The sequence below is a fragment of the Canis lupus genome, chromosome 11, assembly GCF_003254725.2.
Source record: "Canis lupus dingo isolate Sandy chromosome 11, ASM325472v2, whole genome shotgun sequence".
NCBI lineage: Eukaryota > Metazoa > Chordata > Mammalia > Carnivora > Canidae > Canis > Canis lupus.
Genome location: NC_064253.1, coordinates 42,120,105 through 42,136,038, shown reverse-complemented (window position 1 = coordinate 42,136,038; position 15,934 = coordinate 42,120,105).

The window sequence follows — 15,934 nt, the reverse complement described above, 5'->3', positions numbered from 1 at the left end:
AAACCAATCCAAAAATAATAAATACTATATGATTCCACTTATATGAAATATCTAAAGTAGTCAAATAGTAGAATGATGATTATCAAGGATTAGGAGCAGAAGGCAAAGGAGAATCATTTAGTAGGTACAGAGTTTCAGTTCTCCAAGGTGAAAAAGTTCTGGAGATCTGTTTCACAACAATGTAAATAAACACTGAACTGTACACTTAAAAAGAGTTGAGATGCTAAATTTTATGGGTTTTGTCACAATAAACTTTTTAAAATAACCACTGACATTTAATTATTTGAGTATTTGTCATTACTATATGTAATTTATATGAATTGATTCATTTAAACCTTAGAGGAACTCCATGAAGAACATAATGCTATCCTAATTTTACAGATGAGGAAATTGAAGTTCAGAGAGTTTAAGTAATTCCCTTCTAACTCGCAAGGGCAAGATGTGAACCCAAATGGCTTTTTGTGGACGTACATTTTCATTTCTCTTGGGTATATCAATAGAGATGGAAAATAGATTACTGGTTGCCTAGGGCTGGGGACAAATGGGGGATGACTGCTAATGTTGTGGGGTTTTTTCAGGGAAGTAATTAAAATGCTCTAAAATAGTCATGGTTGAAAACTCTAAGAATATACTAAAAACTAATTGTATACTTTAAATATACAAATTCTATAATATGTGAATTGTATCTTAATAAAGCTGTTCTTTAAAAAGTTTAGGGGATGCCAAAAACAGTAATCAAGATAAATAATTGTTTAATATAAGCTTTTTTAATAAAATTAATGCAAAACCAATTCACATTGAACAAAATAACAAAATTTTAAATTAAGATAGGCTGCTGTTTTGTTTCTTTTATGACTTTGCATTATCGTACAACAGAAGAGTTATTTCCAAACAGCCCTGGTTTCAGGGCAGCACAGCCATTGTGTCTTTCCCAGTGGGCATATTTATGTGGGATGACAAAAGATGTGCAGACACAGTGGACAACAGTGAAGCTTCCTATGTATAGTAGTTACTTGGGTGGGTGGCAAGTGGAAAGAGCTTTTAACTTTCTTTTACTTGGTCAAAATATGGGAAGATATTTTGATAAGGTATATAGAGGTGCACATTTTCTTTCTGCCTCAGATGCCAGTGTAGCTCAGCAGAGTATTAGAAAGGAGCTTTCACTGGGGCCAGTGAGAAAGCTTGAGATGTGTTTCCTGCAGGGCACCCTATAGGAAGTAGCAGTTCAAAGGGTAAATAAAAGGCTAAGTAACCATGATGGTAAAGCCAAGAAAGTTCTGCTGTGTTAAGAATTACCCACAGTCCTAAGATTGTCAGGGGGAAAAGATGTGATTCCCTATTGACAGGCTAGGAAGCGAAGAGAAAAAGTCAGGCTGGAGTCATCTTTTGTTTGGCCTAAAGGACTTCTGGAAACTGGCAGAGGTGCGAAGACCTGTCATTGAATGACCATGAAGGGTAAACTACCAGAGAAATGTAAGTTGAGGCAGGATAGGAAGGGGCCTTCTGAAGGAAAAGGTGCCTTCCCCATGTCAAAAGGATCTCATATTTGGTGGAACCCAGAAGCAAACCCCTGAAAAGCCCACCAGGGATGATCAACTTTAAACATATGTCCAGTCTAGAGGGCATAAAGAAATGCAGCTTAAAAGAGATCAGTCTAAACTTCTTGCCTTTCCCCATCCTCCCAGATTTGAATCATCTCTGAGACAATGAATTCTGATTTCTGGATTCAGTCTCTATTTGTGACAAAGGAAACTATGGTTTCTTTTCTTTTCTTTTTTATGATTTTATTTATTTATTCATGAGAGATACAGAGAGAGAGGCAGAGGGAGAAGCAGTTTCCCTGTGGGGAACAGATCATGCCCTAAGCCAAAAGTAGACACTCAACCACTGAGCCATCCAGGTGTTCCAAAACTATGGTTTCTTAAGAAGGAGCAAAAAGTCCTGGGAATCTGCCCATATTTCCACCTAGAGAAAGGTGGAAGATTACACTTACTAAAAGTTTGCTGATGGGGAAACAAAAACTTGCTGTCATTACACCACATGAGTCTGAGTTACATAATTATGTATGGATATAAAATCAAATATTATACATGATTTAAAATAATGTAACATTTGCATATGTTTTTATATGGAACTACCTTCGAGATATAAGTTTTTAAAAGTATAACATTGTGTATGTTACATGCTATTATTTTTGCTTAAAAAACAAAAAGTAAGGAATTCCTGGGTGGCTCAGTGGTTTAGCGCCTGCCTTCGGCCCAGGGCATGATGCTGGAGACCCAGGATCGAGTCCCGTGTCAGGCTCCCTGCATAGACCATGCTTCTCCCTCTGCCTCTGTCTCTGCCTCTCTCTCTCTGTGTCTCTCATGAATAAATAAAATCTTTTTAAAAAATTTTTAAAAATTACATATATAAGAGAGGGACAAAGCCCAATGTCATTAAAAAAAAAGTAGGGTGGCAACAAATTAAGTATAGGATTCTGGAAGACAACATGCATGATGAGTCTGCCACCATCACCTCTAACCTGCCCCACCCTCACTCAAACAGTACTGCTGAGGTCTCTGGGCTCTTTCTGGCCCACCTGTGTTCTGAAGGGGAAAAAAATGAGAACATAAGGTATTGGTAGAAGGGAGACATATATATTATATTTACAATACAAAGAGGCTAAGTTGATGACATAGCTTAGGGTAAGAGCAAAATGCACCCAGGATTAGACAGATTTGTCCACCAAATAAGAGATATCATTACTTGTCAGAGAAGCCACTCCATCTCCATTAGCACCTCTTTGATTAAGGAAAGACCAGAATACAGTGCTAATGGATCTTGTCCAACAGGAAAAGTACCATCAGGGGTAGGCAACCTTATCTTTTTCTTCTTCTGACTTGGGAGTACTAGAAATGATTGCCAAGGAGGAGGAAGATGAAACAAGGAAGTAAACAATGGTGTGGGCTCTCTCTCTGAAAGAAGTGAGGTCTACACTCAGAATTCAGGGATCCACCCAAATTCCAAGTATATTCTTCAATAAGAATGAGATATACCACGACTGCCCAAGTAGTAACAATGATCCCGGGTAGAAGACCTTTCACAATGTGTGCAAAGGGATAGCAGAGCCCAAATGTTCATACAATCTTGAGTTGTCCACCTTTGCCTTCATGATGCGCGGGATGGGGGTGCAGAATCTAGAATACTAAATTCTCAGTCATCAAACTCTACATGAGGAGAAAACAAACTGGTCTTAGTTAAGGTGGCATTGTCATCAAAACATTCCTTTAATTACAAGAAAAGAAATGCAGGTCTGGACAGATCCCCTGAACATGCACTATGAAAAAATAGCAAGGCAACAATGCAAACAAATTAGGAAGGCAGGAAGAGTGTATAAAAGACCAATATTGGGTAGCCTGGGTGGCTCAGCAGTTTAGCGCCACCTTCGGCCCAGAGCCTGATCCTGGAGACCCGGGATCGAGTCCCACGTCGGGCTCCCTGCGTAAAGCCTGCTTCTCCCTCTGCCTGTTCTCTCTCTCTCTCTCTCTCTCTCATTAATAAATAAATAAAAATCTAAAAAAAAAAAAAGACCAATATTGAACCAACCCTAGAAAAAACACAATGCAAGAAAGTGGATTAATTTCTCTGCAAGTGCTTTGCTATTTATAACTTCAGAAGAATAAAACAAAAATTCAAAAATGAGTTTAAAAACAGCAGAATGAAGAAAAGAGGGACTGTAAACCTAAGGAAACAGAAGACTGAAACAGAATGATTAAATAATAATAAATTCATTTTTTAAAGATTTATTTATTTATTTGAAAGAACAGGGCATGAGCAGGAGGGGCAGAGGGAGTGCGAGAGAGAATCTCAAGCAGACTCCACACTGAGTGCAGAGCCTCACACCTGGCTCAACCTCAAGACCCTGAGATCACAACTTGAGGCGAAACCAAGAGTCAAACACCCAAAATTTGAAATAATAAATTTCAAAAGCAAGAAAGAAAGTCCTGAGATGATCATAAGAAATGCAGATGAATAATGAAGAAATTAAGGAAACAGAAAAAGCTCATTGAAGCAGAAGACTGAAAATTTCTGTGCAACATAGCTGTGTCTCTTAGGTCGAAAATCCAGAGAAACACAGCAACGAACTCAAATACAAAACTTCTTCAAAAATGAAGAAGAAGGAAAGCCTGGGTGGCTCAGTGGTTGAGCCTCCAACCTCGGCTCAGGGCATGATCCTGGAGTCTCACGATCGAGTCCCACATCAGGCTCCCTACATGGAGCCTGCTTCTCCCTCTGCCTGTCTCTGCTTCTCTCTGTGTGTGTCTCTCATGAATACATAAATAAAATCTTTAAAAAAAAATGAAGAAACGTCTCTGAAATGAAACAACAGTTTGATATACACATTGAAAAGTGACATATATTCCAAAGGTAATTTGATTGGGAACACTCATCACGAGCATGAGAAGCTTTTAGACACACCAAAAAGTAAAGCAAATAACTATCAAAACAAAATGTCAATGCTGGTCTCATTATTTCGCAGTAACATTCAGTAACAGAAGCCACTGGAAAAATAGATAAGAAATTTTGAAGGAAAGAAATAGAACCAAACAATAACATAAACATCCAAAATACATAAAGTACATGTCCACATGGTATGCGACAGTAATAGGTAGAACAGACAAATGTTTTCAAACATGAAAGAAGTTTGAGGAATACAAGACCCCGGGCACCCTTCACCAAAATGAAAACAAAACACAAAAAACAGACTAACACACATTACTTGATAATAAAATCTAGCCACTTAAAAGTGAACTAAAGAATAAAGAGGAAACGAGTAAAAGGCCCTGGGTGAATGTTGAAACAACATATACCTAATTTCAGAATACAATGCAAATAAATAAACCTTGGCAATATATACATAATAATATAAATAACAAGATCAAGAGGTGGGAGAAAGGAAAAGAAGTTAATGTCTTCCAAAACAGGGAAACAATTGATGCCATCTACAGTTGAAATGTGCAGGTTTTAAAGCTATGATTTCAACATTTTAATGTTTTTGATAATCTCATCTTTAGAGGGATCGTTTAAGAATTAACATGATTAACATGCACTGTACTGGATACATTTATTTGCCATTTAGCAATCCATTCCAATTCATTTTAGCTTCATTCTAATTCATTCTACTTACAAAAATAGCAAGTATTATATGTTAATAATGGTAAAAAGGAATTTGGGGTGATTTTTTTAAAACCTCTTTTTACTTTTCTGCATGACTTGAATTCATTAAAATGAGCGTTATATTTACAAAATCAATAAAGTAGTTTTTCTTTAAAAAATGAACAGGAAAGATAAAAACAGAAATATTTAATTTTTTTAACAAACTGATGTTGAGTTTAATAAAAACAGTGCTGTAATTTAGTTATTCCTCAGACTTAAGATTTTCTGTGCACTTGGACAGATCTCATCTCCAAATTCCAGATAAGCACTTCCATTTGAAAATCCTTTGATTCTGTAAACAGAATTTAGCATGCAGAATAAGTCCTAGCACTTAAATCACTGACTTGGCTGCTAAATCAACAGCATAGATGGGATCCAGGGTTGGAGCCAAAGGAAATGATGAAGGTTTGAGCCTGCAATTATTACATTATAAGCAGAATGCTAAAAACTGCTTCTACTTTTACAAAGCCATCTTTTGTTCTGTTCCTCTTGCTTATACCTGTACCCATTTCAGTTGAATTGATCTCCATTATTTTGGAGGGGGCTGGGTTTTACAAATGTTTTCCTTATACATATAGGTGTGATGCTTTCAGATTAAAAACAATACTTAGAGAAGATGAAGAACCAGATATGCCTTTAAAAAGATCCATTAGGGGATGCCTAGGTGGCTTAGCGGTTGAACGTCTGCCTTTGGCTCAGGGCATGATCCCAGGGTCCGGGATACATTTGGGGTGCCTGGGTGTCCCATGAGATCGAGTCTGCTGGAGATTCTCTCTCTCTCTCCTTCTGCCCCTCCCCCGTCTCTAAAATAAATAAGTAAATAAATAAATAAATATTTAAAAATGAAAAGATACATCCATGAGAAATTTTTTTTCTTCACTATGTAGATATGGTGGTAAGAAAATGCTCCCCCCCGCTCAAGATATCTATGACCTAATCCCCAGGATTTGTAAATATATGGCAAAGAGGAATTAAGGTTACAGATAAAATTGAGGTTGCTAATTAGATGATCTCAAGATGGGGAGAGTGTCCTGAACTACCCAGGTGAGCCCAATGTAATCATAACAGTCCTTATAAGTGAAAGAGACAATAGGCGTTGTTGATATCAGTGATATAATGTGAGGACGACTTCACCCATCATGGTGGACTTTGAAGATGGAAAGAAGTCATCAGCCAAGGAAACAGACTTTTCTCTAAAGCCTTTAGAAGGAACACAGCCATCCCAACACCTTGATTTTAGCCTGGTAAGATCCACTCCAGTCTTGTGACCTGCGAAGTTTTGTGTTGTTAGAAGGCACTAAGTTAGTGATAATTTGTTACAAGAGCAATACATGACTAATACGGCAAATAAAAGTTGAAAACATAGCATAACTTTCTCTCCCGGACCATTTTTCTGAATGTCCATGGATACAGCCCTGTCCTAGGCAAAGGCATCAACTGTTTTGGGAACTTGCTCCATGTAAGTGTCTTACTGTTCCTTTGGGATAACTTTGCCCAATAACATTTTAAAAATGGAAAAACTCAGGGCACCTAGGTAGCTCAGTCGGTTTGACTCTTGATTTCAGCTCAGGTCATGATCTCAGGGTTGAGAGACTGATCCCCACAGCAGGCTCCTCCCCACTCAGTGGGGAATGTGCTTGAAGTTCTCTTTCTCTTCCTCTCCACCCCCCCACCCCCATTCCTTGGATGCTCTCAGTCTCTAAAATAATAAAAAAATCTTTAAAAATGAAAAACTCACTGTACTTCGGACATCTATACTATACTGCCTTTCCTGGACTAGGCAAGTAACTCATGTTTCACCTTCCTCCTCCTGCAGTTCATTTCTAAGACCTGGGTGGTGGGTGACACTGCTGCAGTGATAGAACCTATAGTACATTTAAAAAAAAAAATGTCTGAATGTAGAAACAAGGCAAGAGGTCATTTTTCTAGCATAGGCATTCCAAGGAGAAGTTTCCATCTTTTGTCTTGGGGAGAATGTAAGGGGGATGAAGGGATGGAGCAGACAGGACACAAGCATAGTTGGCAGGTAAATCCAGTAGCAAATAAATGGATGGATACCCAGGCGGGCAGATGGCTGTTTCAGGAAAGTTGAAAGGCAGGTAGTGAGCACTAGGACAGGTGATAAGACCTGTAAACAGGGTGTTCCAGCCAGTTAATTGTATAAGGATCTAATTAATACTCACTGACCAAGAAAATGGAGAACAAAGCAGATTTCTTAACTAGAAACTTGTGCTCAAGGTAGTAAAAGCTTTAGACTGAGTCTAAAAACTTCAAACATAGAGGGCAGCCCTGGTGGCTCAGCGGTTTAGCGCTACCTTTGGCCCAGGGCCTGATCCTGGGGACCTGGGATCAAGTCCCACATCAGGCTCTCTGCATGGGGCCTGCTTCTCCCTCTGTGTCTCTGCCTCTCTCTCTCTCTCTCTCAGTGCGTCTGTCATGAATAAATAAATAAAATCTTATAAAAAAAAAAAGAAACTTCAAACATCGAGATCTACATACTGCCCTTACCCTGAGGTAAGTGTCACCTGAATGTGGGGTTGAAGTTACGTGCCCCCATCAGGGAATGGTAAAAAACTATGAGCAGGACCCAAGCGTGTCATTATATATTTACCGTGTTCAAAATATAATACTTCTGGGTCCCTCCCATTCTCGTTGAAGCCTTTATTCATTAGATTTCATTGTGTGAGACTACATCTAACCAGAGGCAGCGTAACCCAGTACAGTAGTAGAACTTCTCAACTTTTACTATTTGGTCAACTCCCATATGCCTGGAGGCTGGAGAAGATTACATAAACCCGCCAATAGCAGTGGCTTACTAGGGCCAGTTTTCCCATTTGAGGCGAGTGAGAGGAGACTTGTCTGCCCTTGAAGGGGTGGTCTGAGCCCCTGAGGGAGGTTCTGTTACACACCTCCTCCTGTCCACCCAGCATCACCATGTGGAATCCTTCTCCCTACTCTATTGAAAATCACTGGTGTGGTTTAAAGCTGATCTTGGTGGGAATCCCCGCAGGATTTGAGTCCTGGCTCCGTGACTGATTTGACTCCGTCTTTCTCAAACAATGCATGGCCCACCTATACAATCACCTATTTAGGCTCCTTTAAAAAATGATTCCTGGGATCCCTGGGTGGCGCAGCAGTTTAGCGCCTGCCTTTGGCCCAGGGCGCGATCCTGGAGACCAGGGATCGAATCCCACATCGGGCTCCCGGTGCATGGAGCCTGCTTCTCCCTCTGCCTATGTCTCTGCCTCTGTCTCTGTGTGACTATCATGAATAAATAAATAAAATCTTTAAAAAAATAAAAATAAAAAAATAAAAAATGATTCCTCTACCCAGGTCAAGACAACTCTGAGGTCGCTGCTTAGTGTCCTGATATTTGGCATCACAAAGATTGAAAGGTTTATATTGTGAATCACTTTGGCCAAGTGATTACACTCTTTAGCTTTTTAACCTACAAAATTAGAGGTTTGCCCTGGAAGGTATTTATCATCCTTCCAGTTCCTGTGATGTGCCAGAGTGGAGAGATGGGGTTTTTGGTGCTAAAAAGACATGTTCAGCATCAACTCCACCACTTACTGTATGACACCAAGTGAATTAGTCAATCCATATTACTTTCAATTTCTTCATCTGTTAAATGGGATTAATAATACCCACTTTACAGGGTTAGTGTAAGAATTAGCAATGGTATACATATTTACTTGGCAATCTTTAAAATGATCTTTATAAAGCAAATATCACCTCACACATAACAGGAGGCTTTAACCTCATTAAAATGTTACCAGTGTGGGGATCCCTGGGTGGCTCAGCGGTTTAGCACCTGCCTTAGGCCCAGGGTGTGATCCTGGAGACCCGGGATTGAGTCCCACATCGGGCTCCTTGCGTGGAGCCTGCTTCTCCCTCTGCCTATGTCTCTGCCTCTCTCTCTCTCTCTCATGAGTAAATAAAATTGTAAAAAAAAAAAAAAAAAATGTTACCAATGTAAAGTTTCTCAAGGAAAAGACTGGAAAAGTATGTATTCTACATACTCGGTATCAATTCACAGACTGCTACATAACAAAGCAGCTTAAAATTATAAGCATTTATTATTATTCATGGATCCATGGGTCAGCTGGGCCGTTCTTCTACTCTTGAGTGGTATTACTCATGCATCAGCTGTGGGTCCTGGAGGCAGCTCTCCTGATTTTGGCCAGGCTCTTTCACGTGTCTAGTTGCTGATGACTGTAGGCTGGTCTGGATGGCCTTGCTGGGACACCTGGGCTCTTCTCCGTGCGCTCTCTCATGTTTCAATAGGCTACTTTGCTACTACTTACATGGCAGTGCCAGTGTATCAGGAGAGGAAAACTGCAAGGATTCTTGAAGTCAAGGTACAAAATCAGTACACTGTCACTACTGCCACATTCTGTTGATCCAAGCACTTCTCAAAACTAACCCAGATTCCAAGGATCTAGATAGAGAGTCCTCTGGATAGGAGGAACAGCAAATTCATGTCACAAAGGACATATATATATTTTTTATTTATTCAGAGAGAGAGAGAGGCAGAGACACAGGCAGATTCCATGCAGGGAGCCCGCTGTGGGACTCGATCCTGGGTCTCCAGGATCACGTCCTGGAATGAAGGTGTTGCTAAACCACTAAGCCACCCAGGCTGCCCACAAAGGACATATTCCTTTGCCCAAGCCTATAGCTGTGGTTGCCAATTTTAGCATGCAAGCTTGTAGAAGTCTTGTTGAAACATAAACTCCTGGGTCCACCTGAATTCTCATTCAGTAAGTCTGGATAAGGCCCAATAATTTGCATTTCTAATGATTTCCCAGGTGATGATGCTGCTGTCCGCAGATCAAGCTGTGAGAACCATTGGTTTACAGTGGAGTCTTTTCTATGTTAAAACCTAAAATTTAACATGTCTAAATTTATTTTTAAATAAACCGTTTCTTGCATAGCATAACACATTATCTATGATATGTCTCTTCCCATAAAATAGATTTTTAAAGTTTCATAAGTACTTTTAGAGGACTTTGATTTTTCCCTTTTCTCTGAAAAATATTTCCTTTTTGAGATTATACCCTAACACATAATAAGCTGTAGTCAATCAAAAACTATTGAAAGATTTCCAGGACGCCTGGGTGGCTCAATAGGTTGAGCAACCAACTCTTGGTTTCAGATCATGTCACAATCTCAAGGTCCTGGAATGGAGCTCCCCTCCTCCCCCTCCTCCCCCACCACCACCTCAGGCTCTGGGTGGGGCTCCCCATTGGGCAGGGAGTGGTTTGAGGATTTTCTCTCTCTCCTTCTCTGTCTGCCCCTTCCCCCACTGGCCTGTACTTGCACATGCTCTATATTTCTGAAATAAATCTTAAAAAAAAACAACTGTTGAAACATTTTATTTCATCTCTCCCCTTGTATCTCTCTACCCCTTCTACAGACTGTCCTCCTCCATGCCAAATGCAATTAGGTCAGTGAGGGGAAAGTCTGCAGTCAAATAAGAAAATTGTATTTTATTTTTTGTTAAAATTAACTATAAGCAAATAATTGAATAACTGAAAAGTACATTCATATTCCAGTTTCTCAGTGAAGGATAGGCACAGAGGAGTTGACTAACTTGCACCCAGACACCAATTTTTGTTTAATCACCTTGCTTAACATGTCATAAACACACGTGATCTAAATCAATAGTCATCTACCTTCTGTCATCTTAGTTCTCTGAATAATGAAATAACTCCAGAGATCTTGTCAACTCCAAGTTAGTTGTGCCTTCCTGGTTCTTAGAAAATGCATCCAGTTTTCTATTTTTTATTAACAAGGGGAAAAGAAGTAATTACCAGATTCTTACCTATTTTAAGAACATTTCCCTGGGAAGACAGGCCTTAGCTATATTACACTGAGAAAAATAAGACTTAGGTAGATTAAGAGATTTATCTAAAATCATACGTGGGAGATAGGACTGCTTTGTTTCTACTGCATCAGATATCTTTCCACTGTCAAAACAATAAGTACCCAGATTATTCCATGTTAACTATCCATGATTAACTCATAATTAACTCAATAAACTCAAATTCATCATTCATTTCTTTTGTTTTTCAAAGTGTCATGGAAAACACCTTCTTCATTCTATTTGCTGGCATTCTGATTCCTTACATTTTTCCTCTCCTAATAGATGTATTTCTTGGTTGAAGGAGATCAGAGGAAGGTGAACTTAGTAAAAATGTATATTTTCCAGAATGCCTTCAAAACTGTTGAAAAGTAGAGTTGTTTTTGGTAGCAACTCCCGCAAATAGCCTGATATTCTTTACATCTTAAGCATTTCTCTCTCTCTCTCTCTTTTTAAAGATTTTACTTATTTATTCATGAGAAACAGACTCAGAGACATAGGCAGAGGGAGAAGCAGGCTCCCCATGGGGAGCCCGATACAGGACTCGATCCGAGGACCCCAGGATCACGACCTGAACCAAAAGCAGACACTCAACTGCTGAGCCATTCAGGTGTCCCACATCTTAAGCATTTCAAAGACTTCACTATTTGTCTAGTATAGTATTATCCTAAGTGATGCTTGTTAATCATTCTCTATATGGCAAACATTACATGCAAAACCCATACTTATTATCCTTTTTAATCTTCACAACATATGATAGGTGTTATTTTCTATCTCTATTTTACAGATTTAAAAATAGGCCTAAATGATTAAATAACCACTCATATTATACAACCAGTAAGTAGTAAGGTTGGCACACAAATGAAATTGCATTGGATTTGGAATCTTACTCCTCTTTGGTGACATTATTGTTTTGAAACTTGTACTTAAAAAAAAAAAAACTATGGTAAAGTGATAGTACTACAAAAGATGGCTTTGAATCAATTGAACACTGATCCTGTTTCAGAATAAGAAATTTATGACAGAATGGAAGGGGAAAGGTGAAAAGGAAACATCTGGTTTATTCAAAGAAATTGCAACTGAACATGGCTATGAGATTGACAGTTTAGCTAACACATGTGACCAAGTGTGTGGATCTCCAAAGCAGTCACCTTGGGAAGACATATGTTTATTTAAACAATGTCATCATGGCTACAACCCACTTTTAGGCCCATTTTAGTTCTCATTATTTGTGTATACTCCTGTTTTTTATCAGTAACAACAAAAATATGTACTATCCAGCTTGTAAGTGATTGCATACTTAATTTACCAGATTTGACTGTGAACAACTTCTTGGATATTTTCCAAACTCATATCCAATCTTTAGAGAAAAAATTTGTCGACATTGCTGGCATTCCCCAAATCTGTGATTCAGATTCTGAACATAATTCCTTAAAAAAAGGCATTTACATTTTTTTGGTTATGGCAACAAACTAGGATCATCAATTAAAAGTGTTTATAGTATTCCAAGGTGAATATTCTAGATATTTCAATATTGATACATTCCAAGGTGACTAGGCCTATATGTTTGTTTGAATCATAAAAGAGGAAAAATGTCTGGACTAAACGTCAAGTTTAACCTATTATAGCACAATTATATAATTTCTTCAAAAAAGAACTGTTAGTATGGGACTTCCTTAAATAAATGATTCTTATAAACCCACTCTTTGTTCAATAATTTGAGCAGATTATCTCATCTACTACCAGTGACCTGGTACAGGTGGCATCTCAAAGATCTTTTACATGGATTTCAAAATGGTTGTCACGCAGGATCATAATAATCAAGGCAGATTGTATTTACAAGCAGGAAACCACAATAGTAGCCAATTTATCATTTAGGAAAGCTTCAAGATACAGAATATTCAGTGATCTACAACTTAGAGGTTTTTCCCATATATAAGAAGTCTAAAAAGTAGCCAGTCCAGGACTAATTGAACAGCTCAAATATATCATATCATCAGGAACCTGGGTTTTCGCATCTTTCTTCACCATCTTTCAGGGACTGGACTTCAACTTATTGCTTTATAATTGCAAGATGGTTGCTTCACCTCCAGACAGCACAAAATATCCAGGTAGGGCAAATGGGCAAAAGGTGGTGGCAGCTGTGTCTATTCCTCTGTCAAGTTTTTCCAGACAACCCTTTAGCAAATATGTATTTATATTAAATTTGCCAGAACTGTGTCAAACAGCCACTAACAGTAGCAAGGAAAATTGGGAAATCAAATATTCAAATTTCCAGGCTCTAAATTAAAGACAAGGAGGGAGGAGGTTGAGAATTTGTGTTGAGTGAGCCCAATCACATTATCCGTTTCAATAGGGCTTACATTTTACTAGGCAGTGTGATTTCATACTTTATATCATTAAATCATCACAACAGTAGGAGTTAGTCCTTTTAATTTTACTGAAGAGAGAAGTGTGGCTTAGAGTGGTTTAGAGACTTGCCCAAATTATCCAGCTTATAAGCATTGTAACCAATTTCAATATTACTCCAGAAATCCTGCTCTCTAACCTGGGCAAAGAAATCATAAAAGCACAAAAACAATGCTTTCCCAAAGGCTGAACCTCCTCTTGAAAGGTAGCATGCAGGAGAATCTTTAGAATCCATACTGGATTCTTACATAGTATCTGTCACAAAACTTGTTGGGAAGTTCCTAAAAGGAGAAAGTCAAGGTCGCTTAGGATCAAGCACTGTATTCCATAAGTCACTGAAGCCTTTAGCATGACTCTCAACATTCACTCACTGGTGGAGATTTACAGATGGTGAATTGCTTATTTAATACGTAGCTTGTATATTTTCCAGACTTGGTTTGCTTTTATTGATTATAATGTATTCCTTGATGTATGCTAAAGAAACTGTTTTGTCCTCTATTTTCTCCTGCCACGTAGAGCAGGGCCTGAAATAAATCAAGCCTATAATCATATTAATACAAATAGAAATTAGAACATATTACCTATGTCAGGTATTAAACACTCTCTTTTCAGAATGTACTGATACTATCATGTAAGTTATTGTGGAATGTGCTAGGAAATTTTGGTAGGATAAACATTTTGCAGGATGGTAAATTAAAAACAAACATCTCTACAGTTTTTCTTTCGGTTTGAAATAGCCTTCCCTCCTAGAAAAATTTCAGTTTACATCTAGGTATATGACTCTTGCCAATTTGGTACAACTGTGTTCCACACGAGGCTCAAGTTCTCATTAATGCTGAGTGAGCTGATGTGTCTTAATAATCTCCAACTGTGCTAACTTCTCCCAGGTGCAATCATACGTTTCACAAGGTTAATATGTTTAATATATACATTTACTGGAGCTGTTTTTATCCCATCTTAAAAGTTGCATTTAGTAAAAGACCCAATTTCCAAATTTATTGTTCATTCCTTTTGCCTACTTTTCAGAGTGTCAGGGAAAACACCCTTATTGCATTGGCTAGCATTCCCATTCCTTCCATTATTCCGGTCCTAATGATGTAGTTCTAGGTTGGAGGTACAGAAAGGGTGAACAGAGAAAATTTAGTAAAGTGTATGCTTTCCAGAATGCCTTCAAAACTATTGAAAAGTTCATGAGGGTAGAGGGGGAACTTACCCTGCCAGCTAATGAGCTATTCTTTAGAAAAAAGGTCATAGTTTTCAACCAGGATAATATGTTCAGAGAAAAGTGTTTAGCATCTTGCTTATCTAGGTCTTGAGGAATGGAGAGCTTTAATAACATAAATAAACTTTTATTGTTTATTATACTTACAATTAATAACTACAAAAGCCATTTGCTGTCTCCATTCAACTATTTTTTAGCTATCACATTATGCAAATTAGTAAAACAATATAAGTGCAACTTTAAAGTTTTCATGCTCTTACAAGGTATTTATGTAGAAACTATTTTGTTGATTATACATAATTCTAATTCTTCCTTGTCAAGGTATATTCTAGGGATTTCTTGTAAGCATGCTTATTAAGTCAGTATTACTGTCGATGTATTAATAAGTCGATTTATTTAGGTTTTTCACTAATTCTAACTGCTCTCCCTTCCTCCCCAACCTTTCTCCTTTACTTAATTTTTTTTTCCTTTACTTAATTATAGAAAGTACATGAACATAAGTCTAGTACTACCTTCAAATCATAGAATTGTAAAACGTTGTGAAAAGTAATTGGTTTAAAAAAAGAGGAAGTTTTCTGTGACCTTGGAGGTTTATAAGACCTGAAGGAACCCCGCAAAAGCAACACCACACCTTTCTTTTCCTATGGCGAAAGTCTTCTGACAAGATCTTTCCTGTCTACCAAAAGTGGTTTCTTAATAGAACAATTAAGATTGTCCAGTTCTTTTTACCTTCCCCAGATATCAGAAGGTTTTTGAGGAGGGTCATACACATCCTTCTAGGGGAACCCTTATAGCCTAGAACAGGCTGCACAACCTATATACGCAAAGTTTAAGTGATTAATAGCTGACATCAAAAGGGAGAGGTGTTTCATTAGACATAAACGTCGTGTTTTCTCTGTGCTTTTTTCTTTCTTCTAGCTGCTCTAAGGCATCAATGATGAAAATAGAGACGTGGATTACATAGTCTTAGAGACGTGGTTGGTGTTCCATAAACTCTAATCAACGTAAATAAATATCCACGCAGTTCTGGAGAAATCGCTGAGGCTGTTTGGAACAGGTGCTTTGTGACCATCTCGAGAGTATAGAGCATCACAGTAAGTTGGAAATAGAAAGTTGAGTGTAAAATAATAGTCTACTTGTCCATGTAGGGAAAGGAAAGCCCTTTAAGACTTTCCTATACTTGAAACATCCGTGCCTGTAAGCTTGGATTCTTCTGACCATTAACAAAATGGGAAGGG